Genomic DNA, 20,334 nt, shown 5'->3' with positions numbered 1-20,334 from the left:
CAAGTAGATGATATGTATAAACTTCACAAAATTTGTTGCACCTAACTAGATTTAATGGTTAGCGAACAACCTAAAAGATGAATTATTAAGTCAAAGTAATTCGGATTCAAAGGCTGACAAAATAAACCAGTGATTACATGTGAATGACAAAAAGAAGTACTAACAAAAATATAGGATTTTTTACAGAAACTGGACCCCCCCCCCGAATTCAGGTTTTGTTTGGTTGAGAAGAGTCTTCGCATACAACATATTGTATTCGCAATTAAAGTTATATTTTCCACGTAAGAATTCTCTATCGAAAGTGCTGGTTAACGTTAAATTGGGTGGCAGTGATCCACTTAGAATGCCGGAGGATACACTGCTGTCAGTCTGTTGAGAACTTAAGATTAACTTAATACGTCCGTAGACACTGACATGGAGTCGGGCAAATGTGGCAGCACTGTTGCATGCGACGCCAAGCGGAAAGGCACGTTTGCACGCAGCGGTCCACGAGGTATCGCGCATCCGGACAGGAAGCTATATAAAAGGTGGTGGAAGAAATGCCCGCCCTATAGCGTCCCCGTTACGTATATACCTCAAAGGAAATACACGTGATGGCTTCGCAGATAAACCGTCAGGCCGTAAATATATATTTACCTAGTAATAGTGTTCGACAGTATCAATTGGAGCTGCTCTTTTGCGTAGTTCTATGAACGTCCTTTAAATTCCCCCCCACCCCCCCCCCCCCCACCAGTAATATTGCAAAACGAGGAAGATCAAGGCTGTCAGCAGCTTCGGGTGCGGTTCTAGGCACTTCAGTCCGGAACCGCGTGACTGCTACGGTCGCAGGTTCGAATCCTGCCTCGGGCATGGATGTGTGTGATGTCCTTAGGTTAGTTAGGTTTAAGTAGTTCTAAGTTCTAGGGGACTCATGACCTCAGATGTTGAGTCCCATACTGCTCAGAGCCATTTTGAACCACAGCTTCGCAAACTATTTTAGCCCAACTGGCGGGGAGGAGCTATGAACAGCAGATAAATTCCCCGCTATTCTCTTTAGGAAGCGCCAGCAGAAAGCTAACTCTGACTGTTTTCTATCTGTGACACACGCAAATTACTTCGGAAACTATGAAGCGGAACGCTGTTAAGTTACCGAAATTCAACTTCTTGCGTATCAAGGCATGGCGGGATGACAAAATTAACACTAGAATATTAGAAACAGTATCAAATCACTGTTTTTACTGTAATTATTGTTATTCATTAGAAGATGTTTTCGAGCCTATCCACCATCCATGAGTGATGGACAAGTTCGCTCTCCTCACTTGTTTGTCTTTTTTGTATAATGCAAAATACCTGTCAGTGCAAATTTTAGCAAAGCTAAAACGTTGTTTCAGTAATAAACACACATCTGTAATAGAACTTTCCACAGGTGAAAGCTTTTGCGGACGTGCTAGACACATTTTGTCTCTTGTCAACAAGAATACTCTGAAGTGACCGCTAATGGAAAAGACGCTACAACGATCACGCAGCGAGGATGTCACTCAATATTCAGTCAATAAAATTCTTCTGGGTTTGTGACCACATTTCTAACTTTAAAATTAGTTAGCAATACACCCTGAGGAAGGCATCTTAACAATAGTCAGCGAAGCGCCGGAATTTTATAGTTGACAATGCGGTCACAAACCCAGAAGAACTTATTGACTGTGACAACGGCCGCGGAAACAAATGTTCAAATGTGTGTGAAATCTTATGGGACTTCAGTGCTAAGGTCATCAGTCCCTAAGCTTACACACTACTTAACCTAAATTATCCTAATGACAAACTGACACACACACACACACACACACACACACACACACACACACACACACACACACACACACACACACACGCCCGAGGGAGGATTCGACCTGCGATCGTAGCGGTCGCGCGGTTCGACTGAAGCGCCTAGAACCGCTCGGCCACAAGGGGTCGGATATCAGAGGGCTCCCATTAAAAACGAGTGATCGTAGGGCAATGAAACTTTGTGGAAATATTTGGCAGGACATGAAGAGAATTAACGAATAAAACATTAAAAGGGACACATTTTAATTTCCGCTTCAGAGGGTAATTTTTGTTAATTGCGTACCATGTGTACTTCCCAGGTTACAAACGATGCTCAGTGTGATTACCAGGGGCATACGACTACTGCCTGGAAGCGCTCTGGATTCCATTTCATAACTGTTCTCAGCACTTTTCAAACAGTGTACCATGACAACTCGTGCACTGCTTCAAGATCGAACATTACATCCAGCGTTCTCAGCCGTAGCAACAGTAACACCTTCAACAATTTGCGGTGCAATTGACCGTCGTCCTCTCCCAGGAACAACAACAAAATCGCTAGTAAATTCGAACCTTCGAATCATTTTCAACGTCGGTCGGAAAGACGGTCACTCAGTATCCTTTAATGCGTCGAACTGGCGAATCGCAGTATCACTACTGTTGTTTTGATAAAACAGCTTTACGAGTAAAGCCCTGCTCACCTTGTCCAGACCCATGTTGACTGACTGCATCTGTAATTCACATTGATGCTTCGTCTTAACCTTAAGTCGTCGTATCAATGCCGACGCCTACCTTTAAGTCATGACACGAACACCAGTAACAACGCAAATCCTGTAGCGCACAGTATGAATATCATTCCTATGTAGTTGGGTACCCACCCGGTAAATAGCTTTCTGTCTACACTAGCTGAAGCAGCGGAAGTTTAATTATAACCAACCTACCGTAATACGTCCTTAACAATTATCGCCAGTTTCGTAATTCGTGTTGTCGTATCCGTATAATGCGGAAAGAAATAGAACACACGAAGTAGCAACGTAGGTAAGGTTCATTCACCCTCTATTAGCAGTCAATCTTATTCTGAAATTCCTAATTTGGAGCTCGCAGTTCACTGCTAAGGAAACCATACTCTGATGTAGGTGCAGCAGATCCAACGAGAGCGCGTTTCCGAGTTACAGCACCTTCCATACGTTGTCTTTTTGGTTCCAATCCCGGAATAATGTGTGTAGGTTCTGGTCTCGGGTATTTACGGCCTGAACTTTCTGAAAGGTGCGTAGCAACCATGCTGGAGTTTACAGTTTTTGTGAAACAGGAATCGGTAGGGATTCTATACACGATGGGTCCTGGGATATATTCCTGGCATTAAACTGACTTCCACACATTGCAGTGTTTACTATATGACTTCGCGTAACGAGGATGATCATTTGTCTTCTTTGTTGGAGGCGATTTACAATACTTTAAGAATTCATGTATTGTCGGATCGTCTTCTACATAGGGCCTTCAAGGTGTTTGTCATACACCTAGTCCCACGCTACGACCAATATGTAACAAGAGTAGCACATTGACTCAAGATAGTACACGTTTCATGTTTACTACAGGGACAGTTCTCCTGCAGTACATATAACAGGTATCTCACAGAAGTGAAATGACGCGGCAACTAGGAACGTAGTCCACAGCAGAGTACGCGGGACAGTACTTCTATTGTGGGTAGAACTGCGTTGCATAATGAATAACTGAAATTCTTTCGGCGTATGGACCAATGCACTGTCTTGTCCAGAAGTAGAGAAATGGTGTCTACAATTTGACCGAGGCAGCACAGACGTGCCTGATATGCTGATCAGCAAAGAAGACCATCGACATTGACCACAGATGACAGTGTCCAGTCAACCTGATTTCCGGCAAGCTGAAGGAACATGGGCGGGGGGTGGGGGAGGTGGGGGTTGGCTGGACACACACACACACACACACACACACACACACACACACACACACACACACACACACACACACACACACACACAGAGAGAGAGAGAGAGAGAGAGAGAGAGAGAGAGAGAGAGAGAGAGAGAGAGAGAATTGTTTACATGACTGTTGGAAAATAGTGTCACTCTGAAGTGTAATGCAGCATGCAAGTAAAGTTAGTTGACTTGGTCTGCCATTATAATGTGTGACTTACTTGTTGAGGTCACCTCGTATAGGACAGCTTTCTTCACCGCGATTGTTTTTATACGAGGGCAAAATAATACTTCTCGACCTGACATTGAGTTGGTGTGGGCGTCAATGAAATGCATTCTCTGTAATTTTTGTTGAAGTCTTGCAATATCGTAAATCAATGTTATCTGCGGAATGTTTTAATTTACAAAGCTTTTTTATATAATACGTTCAAATGGCTAAAGCTAAATGGAGTGCAGTAACAAAAATAACTCACTTTGTGTGCTTTCCAAAGTTTACTAAACGCTGTAAGGAGCCTATTTGGTCACCTTCAACAGTTAAGGAAATTGGTGGCTGAACGCATAAGTGGGGTACTTCTCTTTGAGATAATCCACACAAAGGACTTCCAAAACTACCACAGATAAAAACACCCATAGAGAGTACAAAATGATATTGTATAATCGGTGATTAAAAATGTGCAACATAGCTGAAGCCACAGGAGTACGAGAAGAACGTACACATTAACTGAACTAAGATAGTAAACCGGTCTTACTGACAGACGACGATGCAGTTACGTACAAGATGGGTGGAACATTTGTCGAGCAATGAGCAACGCAAATGCGAAAACTAATTTTTGTAGCAATGTTTATACTGTTTTATAAAGGGCCAGACAGGTTTTCTGCACAAATTCGTTAGTGTGAATGAGCAGTGGGTTCTACATTACACGCCAGAAACTGTGCGGTTATCAGAGCAGTGGTTTTGAAACCGCCTGAAGAAAAAGAAATTTCGATTTCATATGGCGGGAAGTTTGCAAACTATTATTTCTGCGATGTGGAATATACAGGGCTATTACAAATGATTGAAGCGATTTCATAAATTCACTGTAGCTCCATTCATTGACGTATGGTCACGACACACTACAGATACGTAGAAAAACTCGAAGTTTCGTTCGGCTGAAGCCGCACTTCAGGTTTCTGCCGCCAGAGAGCTCGAGAGCGCAGTGAGACAAAATGGCGACAGGAGCCGAGAAAGCTTATGTCGTGCTTGAAATGCACTCACATCAGTCAGTCGTAACAGTGCAACGACACTTGAAGGACGAAGTTCAACAAAGATCCACCAACTGCTAACGCCATTCGGCGATTGTATGCGCAGTTTAAGGCTTCTGGATGCCTCTGTAAGCGGAAATCAACGGGTCTGCCTGCAGTGAGCGAAGAAACGGTTGAACACGTGTATCTGGACATGCTGGAAAATTGGCTCATGCCACAACTGGAGACCGACAGCGCCGACTTCATCTTTCAACAGGATGGTGCTCCACCGCACTTCCATCATGATGTTCCGCATTTCTTAAACAGGAGATTGGAAAACCGATGGATCGGTCGTGGTGGAGATCATGATCAGCAATTCATGTCATGGCCTCCACGCTCTCCCGACTTAACCCCATGCGATTTCTTTCTGTGGGGTTATGTGAAAGAATCAGTGTTTAAACCTCCTCTACCAAGAAACGTGCCAGAACTGCAAGCTCGCATCAACGATGGTTTTCGAACTCATTGATGGGGACATGCTGCGCCGAGTGTGGAAGGAACTTGATTATCGGCTTGATGTCTGCCGAACCACTAAAGGGGCACATATCGAACATTTGTGAATGCCTAAAAAAACTTTTTGAGTTTTTGTATGTGTGTGCAAAGCATTGTGAAAATATCTCAAATAATAAAGTTATTGTAGAGCTGTGAAATCGCTTCAATCATTTGTAATAACCCTGTATTCTTACTGACTAAATTGCAATAGTTAAAACTGTAATTAACAGTACGCCAAGTCAGTAGACGTAGGGCTTTGAAGTAGGAATTGTTGGCATATCTACCAGATTTGCCACCCGCTATGTCCCGTGACTAAATAAATTTGTACCCGGAAATTGTTTTGTATCAGAAGTGGAGTATATGGTAACAGTACTGAGGATATTTTTTCAGCCATTGCTGAATCGTAGTTTATGGAATAAGAACTAACGCAAACGTTTGACGAAGCATACTGACAAACAGGACTACGTCTAGCTTTGTATCTAGAAAAACTTCTTGAAACTTCCTGGCAGATTAAAACTATGTGCCGGACCGAGACTCGAACTCGGGACCTTTGCCTTTCGCGGACAAGTGCTCTACCAACTAAGCTACCCGCACACACGTATCAGCGCACACTCCGCTGCAGAGTGAAAATCTCATTCTAGAAAAACTTCTTGTCTGCCATGTCGCGATTTTTTCAATCTGGCTCAGGTAGCTATTTCCTCAAAGCGTTCTACTCGTATATTATCTCCGAAAAGTGCTTTTAGCAGAAAGATGAGGCCTGTTGCGTTCTTTTGAGTGAATGCTCAGTTCATTTACTTCGTTAAACATTTCTGCTATGACAACTTTAATACATGCATTCTGTGCGAATCCCTTGTTTTAACAACTGGTGTGTGAGGATACTATATACTAGGTCAGAGGCGTTCGTGAAGCACAAAATTTTACAAAAAATTATGCGGCGGGCACAGTCCCTGACTGTTTAAAATGGACTGTCGCGCACAAGAAATCTGTTCTTTTTCTAATAACGAAAAGCTGGTTGGAAACACTATTTGCATCCTCTATCGCATGGGAGAAACTAAGAAGTGCCGCCAAGCATGACTAATAAGCGCACTCTACGGACCAATGCCACGAGTGTTTAAGCTGACCGCTGAAACTTCAAGCGGCGAAACCAATCTGTAGTGACCAAGTTCAACCTGGCAGCCACCTTCAATAAGGGAGAAAGTATAATGATGGCTTGTCATGAATATGAACTCTTTTCCACAAGAATACTGCGAGCACTGTGCCACATAACCTGAAGGAATAACCACAGATAACAGCGAGCTCTGTTATCTCGACATGCGCGATCGCTTTTCTGATATGACCTTGATCTTTTATTTCTTAAAATGAATTCTGTCATTGAAGCGACCGTTTTAAGATAATGAGAATACGCCGGAGATTTTAAAGATTGCATCGGAAAACCAGACGAAATAGTCGTCTCCAATCGATAGTGACCGTTTGAAGGTCACTTTCGCAGCCAGTTATAACAAGTGCCTCATCTGGAGATTAATTTGCCTTCGCAAGTGGCTGTCTTCGTCTTCTGTCGCGGCTACATCAGCCGTTGTCTTCGTCTTCTGTCGCGGCTACATCAGCCGTTCACCGATTGCGCGTAGGGAGCACTTCTCTTACTCGACTGGATTCCCTGTCCTCTCAGAAGCTTACAATACTAACCTACACGATGAGTCTGAAATAAATGTGAAATTTGTAACGGAAATATTTACAGTGCGTTACACAGGATAGCGGACGATCAACAAAACTAATCTAACATCAGACGTAAAAACGTCCTATGGAAGATCGGAAGGAAATACAGGGTGACCTAAGCTGTATTTTTCATTTCGTGTACCGATACAAACTTCTCGAAATGTGGATAAAAGCAGGGTAATGCGCACGAACAAGAGTCTGACGCGTACTGAAATTTTAACTCCTTGACTCCCATAAATCCTTGAGTCCCTCAATGATTTCTGCGGTTATTTCACGCAGAGTTGTTTGTCTTATCACAGACAATTCTACGCAAACGCCGCTGCTTTCTGTCATTAAGTTAAGGTCGTTTGCCACTGCGTTGTCCGTGGTGAGAGGTAACACCTGAAATTTGGTATTTGATATTCTCGGCACACTCTTGACACTGTGCATCGCGAAATATTGAATTCCCTAACGATTTCCGAAATGGAATGTCCCATGCATCTATCTCCAACTACCATTACAGGTTCAAAGTCTTAATTCTCATCGTGCGGCCATAATCAGGCCGCAAACATTTTCACATAAATCACCGGAGTCCAAATGACAGCTCCGGCAAACCATTGCCCTTTTATATCTTGTGTGCGCAATACTACCGCCATCTGTTTTAAGTGCACATCGCTGTCCCGGTCACCTCAGTGTACACTGATGAGCCGAACCATTGTGACTACTTGCTTAATAGCTTGTTAGTCCGTCTTTGGAACTAAATACGTCACTTATTCTGCGTATCAGGGATCCGACAGTTTGTAGGTAGATAAATGGAGTTACGTGGCATTAGATGCCTAAGCACAAGTCATGTAATTCGCGTAAATAACGGGACGCTGATATGCGTATGCGGCGATGACGACCAATAGCGACCCACATGGGTTGCATAGGAATCAGGCGAATTTGGTCGACGAGATGTCAACCTAGGTTCACTACGATGCTCCTCAAAACACTGTAGCTTGGATCAGGATCCGAGAAGCGGACAATCATACTGCTGAAAGATGACGTCGCCCTGGGGAAAGCATCAAACATGAAGGGATGCAGGTGGATCGCAGCTGTCGGCGTGTCTTCGATTACTACCAGAGGTACCACGCAAGCGCAGAAGAACATCTGCCACCAGCCGGCGTATGTGGCGCGCTGCACGTTTCGAGCCGCCGTTCACTTCAATGACTGCGCCCGTGTCCACTGAGGTCGTAATTGATGTCATTGCTCCACATGTGAACACGCAGAGGTAGTCTACTGCGGAGCTCCATGATAAACATTGTACAATGAACTGTGTGATCCGACAAAATTTTGCGTGCACCAGCATTGCGCTGTTTCGGCAGGGATGCCACAGGTCACCATCTACCCTACTTTATAGAGCAGACAAGCCTCCGAACCCAACGGTCTATGAAGAGTCGTGGATGACCAACCATTTAGCGCCTAGTGATATTTTCACTTTCCTACCACTTTCCATAGATGCTCACGACAGTAGGACATGAATATTCGACCAGCTACGCCGCTTTCTACATCTAACTGACTAGCAGTGCCTGGCAGAGGGTTCAATGAACCACCTTCAAGCTGTCTCTCTACCGTTCCACTCTCTAACGGCGCGCGGGAAAAACGAGCACTTGAATTTTCTGTACGAGCCCTGATTTATTTTATCGTGATGATCATTTCTTCCTATGTAGGTGGGTGTCAACAGAATGTTTTCGCAATCGGAGGAGAAAACTGGTGATTTAAATTTCATGAGAAGATCCCGTCGCAACGAAAATCGCCTTTGTTTTAATGATTGCCACTCCAATTCGCGTATAATGTCTGTGACACTGTGTCCCCTATTTCGCGATGATACAAAACAAGCTGCCCTTCTTTGTACTTTTTCGATGTTATCCGTCAGTCCCACCTGATGCGGATCACACACCGCACAGCAATACTCCACGGTAGGGCGGACGAGCGTGGTGTAAGCAGTCTCTTTAGTAGACCTGTTGCACCTTCAGGCAAATAGATGTTAACAGGCAGAATATAAGCCAGCTGTATGGCGTAGTTGTTAGGTCGTTTACTGCTGCTACAATGGCATCTCCGAGGTAGCGATGAAGTGGGTATTTTCCCGTACGACCATTTCACGATTGTACCGCAAATATCGGGAATCCGGAAAAACATCAAATCTCTGACACCGCTGCGGCCGGTAAAAAGATCCTGCAAGAACGAGACCAACAACGACTGAAGAGAATCTTTTAACGTGACAGAAGTGAAACCTTTCCGCAAATTGCTGCATATTTCAATGCTGGACCATAAACAAAAGTCAAGGTGCGAACCATTCGACGAAATATCGATATGGGCTTTCGGAGCCGAAGTCCAACTTGTGTAACCTTGATGACTCCACGTCCACAAAGCTTTACGCCTCGCCGGGGCTCGTCAACATCGACATTGGACCGTTGATGACTGGAAACACGTTGGCTGTTCGGACGAGTCGTTTCAAATTGTATCGAGTGGTTGGACGTGTACGGGTATGGAGACAACCTCATGGATCCATGGACCCTGCAGGTCAGTAGGGGACCGCTCAAGCTGGTGGAGGCTCTATAATGGTGTGGGGGCGCGTGCAGTTGGAGCGATTTTGAATCCCGGACACATCTAGATGGACTCTGATAGGTGACACGTACTTGAACATCCTGTCTGATCATCTGCATCCATTCACGTCCACTGCCCATTCCGACGGACTTGGGCAATTCCAGCAGGACAATGCGACACTCCATACATCCAGAATTGCTACAGAGTGGCTCCAGGAACACACTGAGTTTAAACACTTCCGCTGACCACCAAACTCCATAGACATGAACATTATTGAGCATATCTGGTATACCTTGCAACGCGCTGTTCAGAAGATATCTCCCAACCCCACGTAACTTCTACGAATTTATGGAAAACCCTGCTGGATTCATAGTGTCAATTCCCTCCAGCATTACTTCAGACATTAGTGGAGTCCATGCCAAGTCGTGTTGCGGCACTTCTGCGTGCTCGCGAGGGCCCTACACGATATTAAGCAGTTGCACGTTTCTTTGGGTCTTCAGTGTGTATCCCCCGATAGTAATATTTGGTCTGGGTTGAGCAATATTCGAAGACGAGTCGCACGAGTGTCTTCAAACCAGTATCCTTTGTAGACTTCCTGCATTTTCACAGTATCCTTCCAACGAACCCAAGTCTACTATCCTGTTTTAGCTACGACTACGTGTGCTTCATCTCTAAGTTCTATAAGCTGTGACATATATTCCGGCATTCATTCATTGAATTATTCTACAGTTGCGCGCGCGCGCTCGTGCGTGTGCGTGTTTTAAGCTTTACAAACGAATCAGAAAGTTGGTGACACTGTACTGGGGGTTTAGTCTAAGGCGAACTTTCGACGAGTGCTGCAAGTAAAAACTACTAATACTGTAATATGCAGACTCGTGGAGAGACGGGTGAACTTCTCATCCTTACTACGACAAATCCTGTAGGAAAATTCGTTGTACCAATGGCAAATTTACGGGCAACAGGTTTCATACTGAATTTTCTGTTCAGCTGAATGTTTGGTGTGTCTAGTTTAAGTAACTACAATAAAAAATTATATTTTCGTATGGTTTCGTAATTAACAAGTCCGTTGGAACTACGGCTTAGTGGCTCATTGGTAACAATGACAGACTCAGGCTGGATAAATGAAAATGTATTTTCGAAATGGTTGCATCATTTTCAAAGTCATAGTGTTCCTGGGAGAAGTCTGTTACTTCTGAATGGACACACTTTCCATTTAAGTTTACAGGCAATGGAGTTTTGCGAGGAAAATGTCACAAGATTTGTTTACATAGCCATACAACTCCTTCACTTCAGCCATTAGAAAGGTCATTTTTCAAGCCGCTGAAGTCATTATGATAACGAGTGTAATACCTTCGTGAGAAACAACCAGGGGAAGGAAAACTAACAAGTTCTCTTTTGGAAAGATATTCAAAGCAGCCTGGTTGGAAACAGCGAATTAGCAAGAAGAACGTGTAGAGAAGAGTGAACAGAGAGGCGTCCTCTTTTAGCAGTGCTGGGAAGCAGCGTTTCTCAGGGACAGGCCAGGTTGTTTACCCGGCGCCCGTCCTCCGCGCAGCAGTTCTAACTGGTACCGCAAACCCCGGCGCCTCTGCGCAGGTACACCTGAACCGAAAAAGCCTGGGGCCGGAAGCTGTGCTCGCCGCCAAATCACTGTCAGTCAGCACTAATAAAAATTACTTTATTGCACCTTACGTTGCACAATTACTTATTTCTCTCTTACTCCTTCACTAGGAGTGCTAGTGATGTCCATATGGTTGGTTAGATTCGTACCCACTTTGGGTGAAATTAGTTCAGCCGTCGAGGGTTATACTTGACATGGAAGGATATCATACAACCTCACCCTTTAGGGTTAAAAGTTGTCAATGCACGAAAAACTACGGACTCCACACCAATACCGTTTTCGAAGATTTTCCATGAACCAAAAGCTGATAGCTGCGGACGGTGTGAAATCATTTAGTAAATTCTTATCGTCTTAGGTCCAAGAATTAGTATCTTAAGACCCAGGTGTAAAGAAAATAGCACAACATAAAAATTCTAGGCGTCTGAAAGTAATTATAGTTTACCAAAACTAAGTTCCAAGGGCTCAACTATACGACAGGGTAAGCTCGGGGCAGTTGCTGAATAGGAACACTTTCAGAACACTGATTTCCTAGAAATCCACTTCAAATAAGAAGGTGCTAATATCTCCAGATAATCGTCTGTACCTCATGTATCAGAAAACCGCCAAACAGGAGAGCCAGTCTAATGTCGGGCTCTGAATTTCTTCAAACAGATACCAGTTGTTAAAGGAACAAAACTCTTCATATTTCTAATATTTTCTTTAAATTTCGTGTAATTATTTAACATTTACTCTCGTTATGTATTCGCTCGTGGCGGATTTTAAATCCGAGATCTAAAATGAGGTTCTAGTTCTTGCCCTGTTCATGGAAAATAGTTTCAGTGTAACCAAAGGTGATCAAACTACTTTTACGTCGAACAAGAAAAGCAATTAGAGCAACGGATGCTAGGTGTTCGGCATTCGGGTTTGGATTGGATTCTGACTTCTTAAGAAAATCTTATTTCTTCGCAGAGCAAAATAGAATCGAAGTTAAGTTATAGAAATAACATCAAATGGCAGAAATTTTGTTGGCTTATTGGTTTTCCTAAGTGCAATCCTGAAACAATACACAGGAAGGCTGAAGGTCTCTTCATATCGCTGCAAGGACCTTCATAAGCACGACGTCGAGCAATATTTTACATTATCGGGTAAAACCAAGGAACAAATTAATTCGTTTGATAAGCGACAATTGATTTACAGCTCTCATTAATGAGACTGTCAAATGAGTAATAAACCAAACAAAAAAATATTTGCAGCGGAAGTTTGCAAAGCTGAATATTCTCAGACACGTGGAGAGAGGGGTAAACTTATCATCCTTGCTTCGACAAATCCTTTAGGAAATTTCGTTTAGTAATGGCAAATTTACAGGCAAAAGGATTCATACTGAATTCTATAATTCAGCTGAATGTTTGGTGTGTCTGGTTTCAGTAACGGTATTAAAAAATTACATTTTCGTATGGTTTCGTAAGTAACAACAAGTCCTTTGGAACTAAGGCTTAATGGTTCATTTGTAACAATGGGACTCAGGCTGGATAAATGAAAATTCATTTTCGAAATGGTTGCATCATTTTCAGAGTTCTAGGGTTCCTCGGAGATTTCTGTTACTTCTGAATGGGCACACTTCCCATTAAAGTTTACAGGCACTGGAGTTTTGCGAGGAAAATGACGGTCACACGATTTATTTACATAGTCATACAACTCTTCCACTTCAGCCATTAGAAAGGTCATTTTTCAAGCCGCTGAAGTCATTATGATAACGAGTGTAATACTTTCGTGAGAAACAACCAGGGGAAGGAAAATTAACAAGTGTTCTTTTGGGAAGATATTCAAAGCAGCCTGGTTGAAAGCATCGAGTGGATTCAGATGAACTAGAGTTAACTATTAAATGCAAATGTTCTCTCTGAACATGATTTTCTTCCTGGCTACAAAACAAAGATAGTTGCTGAAAATGTTACTGAGCCACTAGTTCTGCTCCTACACCACCAGAAACCGGTACAGAAAACCAGACGGAATCCGTGTCATCTTCGGTCTCTTTCAATGATCTCCTTTCACCTCCAAATAAACAAGGAGTTCTTTCAACATCTCCCGAAAGTGTTGGCGCAGAGAGGAGATAAAGTGAAGAACGAAAAGGGAACGTGGAGAAAAAAGAGGGAGGGAAGGCTGTTTCCAAAATAATCGTCCTCAGAATCACAGGAAGAAAACAATGTGTGCATTTTGTTGTGTAAAACACAGTGTTCCCATATCATCAAAGCTGGGAGGCTGGATTAATTGCCAAGGCAAGGGAAAGGAGTGGTACCATGAAAGTGTAGGTGTTTATGGGAAAAAAGTAGTGTTTTGTAGTAGATATGTACTTGAAAGATATAATCCGAAGTACAGAAGTTGTCCTGAGACGCCCAGTATACCTCGAATAAATATGTAAAGTACATGACAAACAAGCAGAAATATTGAAACACGGTCCTGATGCACGTAAGTGATTGTCCCAATTCATCCTCACTGGCAAGATTAAATAGGGAGATTAGTACCTAATCGGCATCTTTAATAGATTCTCTATGTACAGTATTTTATTACAGAAGTAATACGCCCTGCAATTTGTTCCTTAAATATTATGATGAAGAATGAATCAGAAATTTTTCGCAACGCGATTTCCCAATACCGCTTCTGGTTGGTCATGTAAACGGTCCTATTTTGTTGCTAGAAATGCGGTTCTAACTATTGGATTTCCTCCTGCACAATCTATCTCCCCCCCCCCCCCCCCCCCCCACATGGAAACGCACAATTATTTTTGAAGTGTGCTTGGTTTGCCAGGTTGCGTCTCGTTTTTAAAAATATAGAATATTTTTGTTGAATCTCTGAATGTGTCCGACTCCCTGTTTTTACACCGTAGGAATCCTGAGACGGTGTTCAATTTATCTGTCATATTCAGCAGTGTGGCACGATCTTAGGTCGCAAAATACGTTGACTTTAAGTAGCTCGCTTCAGTGCTCATTCTCGAGATCCCACTGACACACTGAGTAGAAAAAAGAGAAATAATAATTCATGCTTTTAAAGTAATTTAAGTCAACACAGGCAAGAAACAGCAACAGGGCGTTTTGGAACGATTTTCGTATCATTCCATTCTCATCACCATCCCATTGTATAGTATGGGTACCTGACTCCCACAGCACTTAAATAAAAAAAAATTTGTCGTGTATGCACAACATTTGGCCGAAAGCGCTCCAGAAGCTCCTGAATTAAGCTTCTTTGTCACCCCGTTTTCAATCTCCTCCTCCCCCTCCCCCAAACCACACCCCCTATGGAAAATAGGTGGCTCTTACTCACGCACTGTCTCTTTATAGACAGTAAATGATATGTGCACCAAGTTTAGCTGAAATCTATCCACTGGTTTAGGAGGAGATGTGGGACATTTTTTGTGAACCCCCCCCCCCCCCCCCCCCCCCCACACACACACACACACACACACACACACACACACACACACACACACACACCAAAACATACCTAATTATCAAGATTTTCCTTTTCAAGGGACGAGTATTTATCAATACAGTCGATTTCTTCAGGTTGTAATTATCGAGATAGTGAAAATTAGAGTCACGTTACATCGTAGCTTAACTGTAAATAGAAATATGCTGAGCCGATATCTCCTTAGCACAAATACTGGCTCGCGACGTAAATCCAGAGCAGAAAAGCAGCAACGTGGTCAGATGGCAGATCCGGCTTGCAGGTCTTCCCTTATCCGGCTGGCCGGAAAGTTCTCCAACATGGCGGGAGGCCAAGCTGCGAGGCGGTTCAGTGTAGCGTGGATCCGGCGGAATACCAGGCACATCTCCTGCTGTATTCCCAGAGGAATGTGTCGCCTTGCGCGCAGCATACTGTAGTGTACCTGATACTGTAAGTCACCTCATTAAGTTTCCGAACCTGGAAACCAGGCAAGCAATGAAATTCAGTGCAACGAGACTACGTAGGGAGTGAGAGAGAATACAGCGGCGACAGAAGATGTACAAACTCCTGATAATATCCTTGAAAGAAAATGAAATGTAGTAACTTATTCGTCATTTTAGAGTTACTGGGTGTTCAAAGCCGAAGAGGCTGCTATCAAAATAATTAACACTTTCGATGCCGGTAAGCGGCAAGCGAAATACGGCTGTCACAGTGTACGGTGCGATGGAAGCACAATATCCTCCGCTACGTAGCCGTCGCGTCTTAAATGGAGCTGATGTGAATCCTTCAATGTTCTTCACACGCAGCACTCAAGGACGTCTATAGTCTGTTCAAAATTACTTTCGAGTTGACAGCTGCGATAGGACAGTGGAGTGAGGTTCACGAGGAAGGCACGACATGTATTTAGACCTGTAGCTGCAGCAACCAACTGCTCTTACAACACCTTCTCGCTCACAACCACAATTCCTACTTGCACCATGCTGCAGTTTCGGCCGGCTTGCAGTCGTATGGGACCGTCCATTGCGCTCCGAGATTCTGTATGTTTTCATTTTTCACAGTCGCCGGGTTAATACTTTATCTGCAACTACAATTGCTTGTAGTGTGATACTGAACAACGTTACTAGCACGCTCGTTAAATGTTGTTCAGTCAAAATGTCAGACGTCGATTGGCAACAGGGGACTGTCGGAAGAGGCCAGTCGAGAAAAATGGTATGCACGTTATGTGGCTACATCGTCAACAATTCTCTTGATAATGTTCCCATCCATTCTCTTGTTGTCGACAAGACCCCAACCATTGTAAAATGACATTTAGTCTGTGCGTCGAAACTAAATAATAAAAAAGGGAGCTTCTGAATCAAATCTCTCTTCATAAACCAAGGTTCCCCATATAAAAAGGCGACACGCTCGCAAAGACATACGGAAATACCGTCATTAGGCTGCCAACCTGTCGCTGCAATTTCAATCCAGTAAAAATGTTATGGACTCAAAAGTTTGCTTTGCCAGCAACAGCAAAAATTACGCTATCTGCAAAATTACACAGTCTGCAGTTGGGGCACTCGGCAACGAAGCTGTTAGTGGAGTCATCTCTGAAGAGAGCCGTCAGTCTTACGCAGCGTATCATGAAAAAAAAAAAGCATAGCAGAATGAAAGTATTTAAAAAGGTCGTTATGGGAAATTACGTACCATAAAATAACGGCAGTGGCAGCGTCGCTTCAAGTACGTGTTCTTACGAGGAATGTAATGTCAAAGTTTTTCGACTGTCATCATACAAAAGATCAACAGGTGGATTCAACTGAATGTTCGGTGTGTGTGATGTTTAAGTAACAGCCAGTGTCAGCAGCTGAGTCTGAAGTTCATCTCGGGAACTAAGTCTTAGTAGCACAAAATAACGTTTTTTGCATTGCAATTGCTTAAAAATAGCTGTTGCATATATAACTATAATGAATACCTAGTGCAAATCTTTCAGCAGATACTGACGCCAGTTCCATTTTTGAACATCAACTAGTTTGTGAACTGACTAGAATTTACCTTTACAACTGTTCTGTGCTACACGTGCCAATTCCGCTCTCTGCCCACTGTGTGCCTGCGGAAGTGTCAATCTTAAAGCAATTTTGAGCAGACTTAAAGCGACCCTGATGGTTATTCATCAACATCTATACGATGAAGGGAAAAACTACTTACAAAACTTATTCAGTTTACCCCTTTCGGCAAATTAAATCTTGAATTATATCAGCACACACTATACGTCGAGACCGGATTATATGAACTTTCTTGTGGACGCTAACGTATGGTTACGCAGGGGCACAGTGCAGAAAACTGTAGTTTTCATACCGTTCAGTTTCAACTGCACCGCTCAAACAAGACAACTAACACCGCAAATTCAACCTTGAGAACCGTGCTATCAAACCACTTGGCACTGATGCCTTCGATACGGATCGACGTCACTGCAACGTGACACTCCTGAAGTACAAGGTTTCCTAATTCACCATACACGTGATTACTCTGCCCTGATGTGTGCACACCGACAGATGTTTCCGGTGAGTGTGTAAGTGTTGCAAAACCGCAACACTTGCTGATGGATTTTTTTCAGTTGGTGGTTCTCGATACCGTTGTTCACGAACATTATGGGCAATATAAATGCCTTAAAATTTCTCCAAAATACGGACTATTGTTCTGCTTAGCAAGAAAACTCGCAGCTACTTTCTTCTTCCGTTTTATTAGCTACAGTTAATCCTTTTATGCCTTATCGATCGATGCCCTACCTTCAGCTATTGCTAAAGCCTTGCTTTTACTTAAAGATGTCCATGTTGTAAATTTTTAAACGCGCGCCAGCTCTTGTGACTTGCCGAAATGTTAAAAACGAACGTGGTAAAACAGGAAACATTTGATAAAATATTTCATAATGGTATCCATCCACGACTAACTATATGGAACAGCTAGTTTACTTTTTTTTCCATTCTACTGTGAAAATTATTTTTTTCAACTCTACGAAATGATCTTATGCTAACAATCATTAACTCATTTCATACAAATTTCTTTCCGCCAAAGGAAATCTTGAAGTTAGAACTAACAGGAAGTAGTCACTTCGAGCTAAATAGAAAATGGAGGGGTGGGGGATAAGGGACCATTTCAAAGGTCAACATATTCACTTTGTCTTAGCACTGCAGTGAAGGACGATGCATTAGCCTGGAAAAGAAACTTTTCCGCATGCCGATCTTTGTCGCTTTTCAGTCTACGCATGTTTGAAACAATTCAAAAATAGGCACTGGTTATGGTAACGCCCTTTTGCAAATTATCCATCATCACGAATATACGCTGGAAATAACAATGGATACAGCCATCACGTCAGCAGCTAACAAAATGGTCTTTTGCTGCTTCGGTGCTCTCTCGCGGGTCTTTATCCAATGTTTTGACTATTTCACCTCTACCGTGTAATGATGAATCCAAGTTTCATCCACAGCCATGAATCAGTGCAAAATAGGCCTGTGAACTGTAATTAATACATGGTCAAACACCGCATTGTAGCACTCTTCCGAGTGCATTTCTGTCCAACCAACGCGTACATAGCTTTATCAATGTCAGATTTTTGTGGACGCTATTGCGTGCTCGTTCGGTTGAGGTAAATATGGTCTCAGCCAGCTATCCCGCACATTTACATTTATCTTTCCTGCATTTCGACACCATGCATTTTTTAAAGTATCTCCGTGCGGTGATCTCTATTGGGCGGTCAGAGCTCTGGTGTTCGCCATTGCTTCTAAGACACGATTAAAATCATTAACACAAAAATGAATTTAAGCCTACTCGCATTAATCAACACAAATAAAGCAAAACATTAGTTCTATAACACGAGCACAGTCTCTTAAATTCCTTGAGGCGTGTCAGCAAACAAAACCTAACACATCAAATGAATTCGCAATTGCGAATATGGACTACCATCAGCTATAGACTGGAATGACAACGGAAATCTGTGCCGGACCGGGACTCGAACGCGCATTTCCCGCTTATCGCGAGACGCGCAATATAGTAATTTGGAAATACTCAGTCGATCTGTTAACAACTAAATACTCCGACAGGTGTACACTAACGTACCCTGGCCGCCACTGATGACAGACGCTTACGAGCCTTGGCCAATCCTGATGGCCGTTCATCATGCAGCGTACTGGATTTCGTCGTTTCATAGACTATCCTATGGAATGGCCCATTTACTGCACTGATCAGATTGTGTTCCTCCTATTACTAATAGAAACACTTTCAAACTAAACGCGACGCAACTGGCCAACTGGCAGGTTTGGTTAAACACTATACTGCCCATCAAGCATAGTCCTTGAAGTCAGAGATCTTTGTAGTGAGAAACCCCAACATTACATACACTCCTGGAAATGGAAAAAAGAACACATTGACACCGGTGTGTCAGACCCACCATAGTTGCTCCGGACACTGCGAGAGGGCTGTACAAGCAATGATCACACGCACGGCACAGCGGACACACCAGGAACCGCGGTGTTGGCCGTCGAATGGCGCTAGCTGCGCAGCATTTGTGCACCGCCGCCGTCAGTGTCAGCCAGTTTGCCGTGGCATACGGAGCTCCATCGCAGTCTTTAACACTGGTAGCATGCCGCGACAGCGTGGACGTGAACCGTATGTGCAGTTGACGGACTTTGAGCGAGGGCGTATAGTGGGCATGCGGAAGGCCGGGTGGACGTACCGCCGAATTGCTCAACACGTGGGGCGTGAGGTCTCCACAGTACATCGATGTTGTCGCCAGTGGTCGGCGGAAGGTGCACGTGCCCGTCGACCTGGGACCGGACCGCAGCGACGCACGGATGCACACCAAGACCGTAGGATCCTACGCAGTGCCGTAGGGGACCGCACCGCCACTTCCCAGCAAATTAGGGACACTGTTGCTCCTGGGGTATCGGCGAGGACCATTCGCAACCGTCTCCATGAAGCTGGGCTACGGTCCCGCACACCGTTAGGCCGTCTTCCGCTCACGCCCCAACATCGTGCAGCCCGCCTCCAGTGGTGTCGTGACAGGCGTGAATGGAGGGACGAATGGAGACGTGTCGTCTTCAGCGATGAGAGTCGCTTCTGCCTTGGTGCCAATGATGGTCGTATGCGTGTTTGGCGCCGTGCAGGTGAGCGCCACAATCAGGACTGCATACGACCGAGGCACACAGGGCCAGCACCCGGCATCATGGTGTGGGGAGCGATCTCCTACACTGGCCGTACACCACTGGTGATCGTCGAGGGGACACTGAATAGTGCACGGTACATCCAAACCGTCATCGAACCCATCGTTCTACCATTCCTAGACCGGCAAGGGAACTTGCTGTTCCAACAGGACAATGCACGTCCGCATGTATCCCGTGCCACCCAACGTGCTCTAGAAGGTGTAAGTCAACTACCCTGGCCAGCAAGATCTCCGGATCTGTCCCCCATTGAGCATGTTTGGGACTGGATGAAGCGTCGTCTCACGCGGTCTGCACGTCCAGCACCAAC

The 20,334-nt window shown here is 44.0% G+C and overlaps 2 protein-coding genes across 4 annotated transcripts in view; one reads left to right on the top strand and one right to left on the bottom strand.

Annotated features, from left to right (window-relative positions):
* Positions 1-20,334, top strand: part of LOC124802406 (serine palmitoyltransferase 2) — a 420,470-nt gene that overhangs the window by 278,520 nt on the left and 121,616 nt on the right. The window lies entirely within an intron of this gene.
* Positions 1-20,334, bottom strand: part of LOC124802404 (reticulon-4-like) — a 377,134-nt gene that overhangs the window by 323,753 nt on the left and 33,047 nt on the right. The gene's annotated exons all lie outside the window — the stretch shown is intronic.

Source organism: Schistocerca piceifrons, chromosome 6, assembly GCF_021461385.2.
Source record: "Schistocerca piceifrons isolate TAMUIC-IGC-003096 chromosome 6, iqSchPice1.1, whole genome shotgun sequence".
In the NCBI taxonomy this organism is placed as follows: Eukaryota; Metazoa; Arthropoda; class Insecta; order Orthoptera; family Acrididae; genus Schistocerca; species Schistocerca piceifrons.
This window is presented reverse-complemented; position numbering and strand designations above follow the sequence as displayed.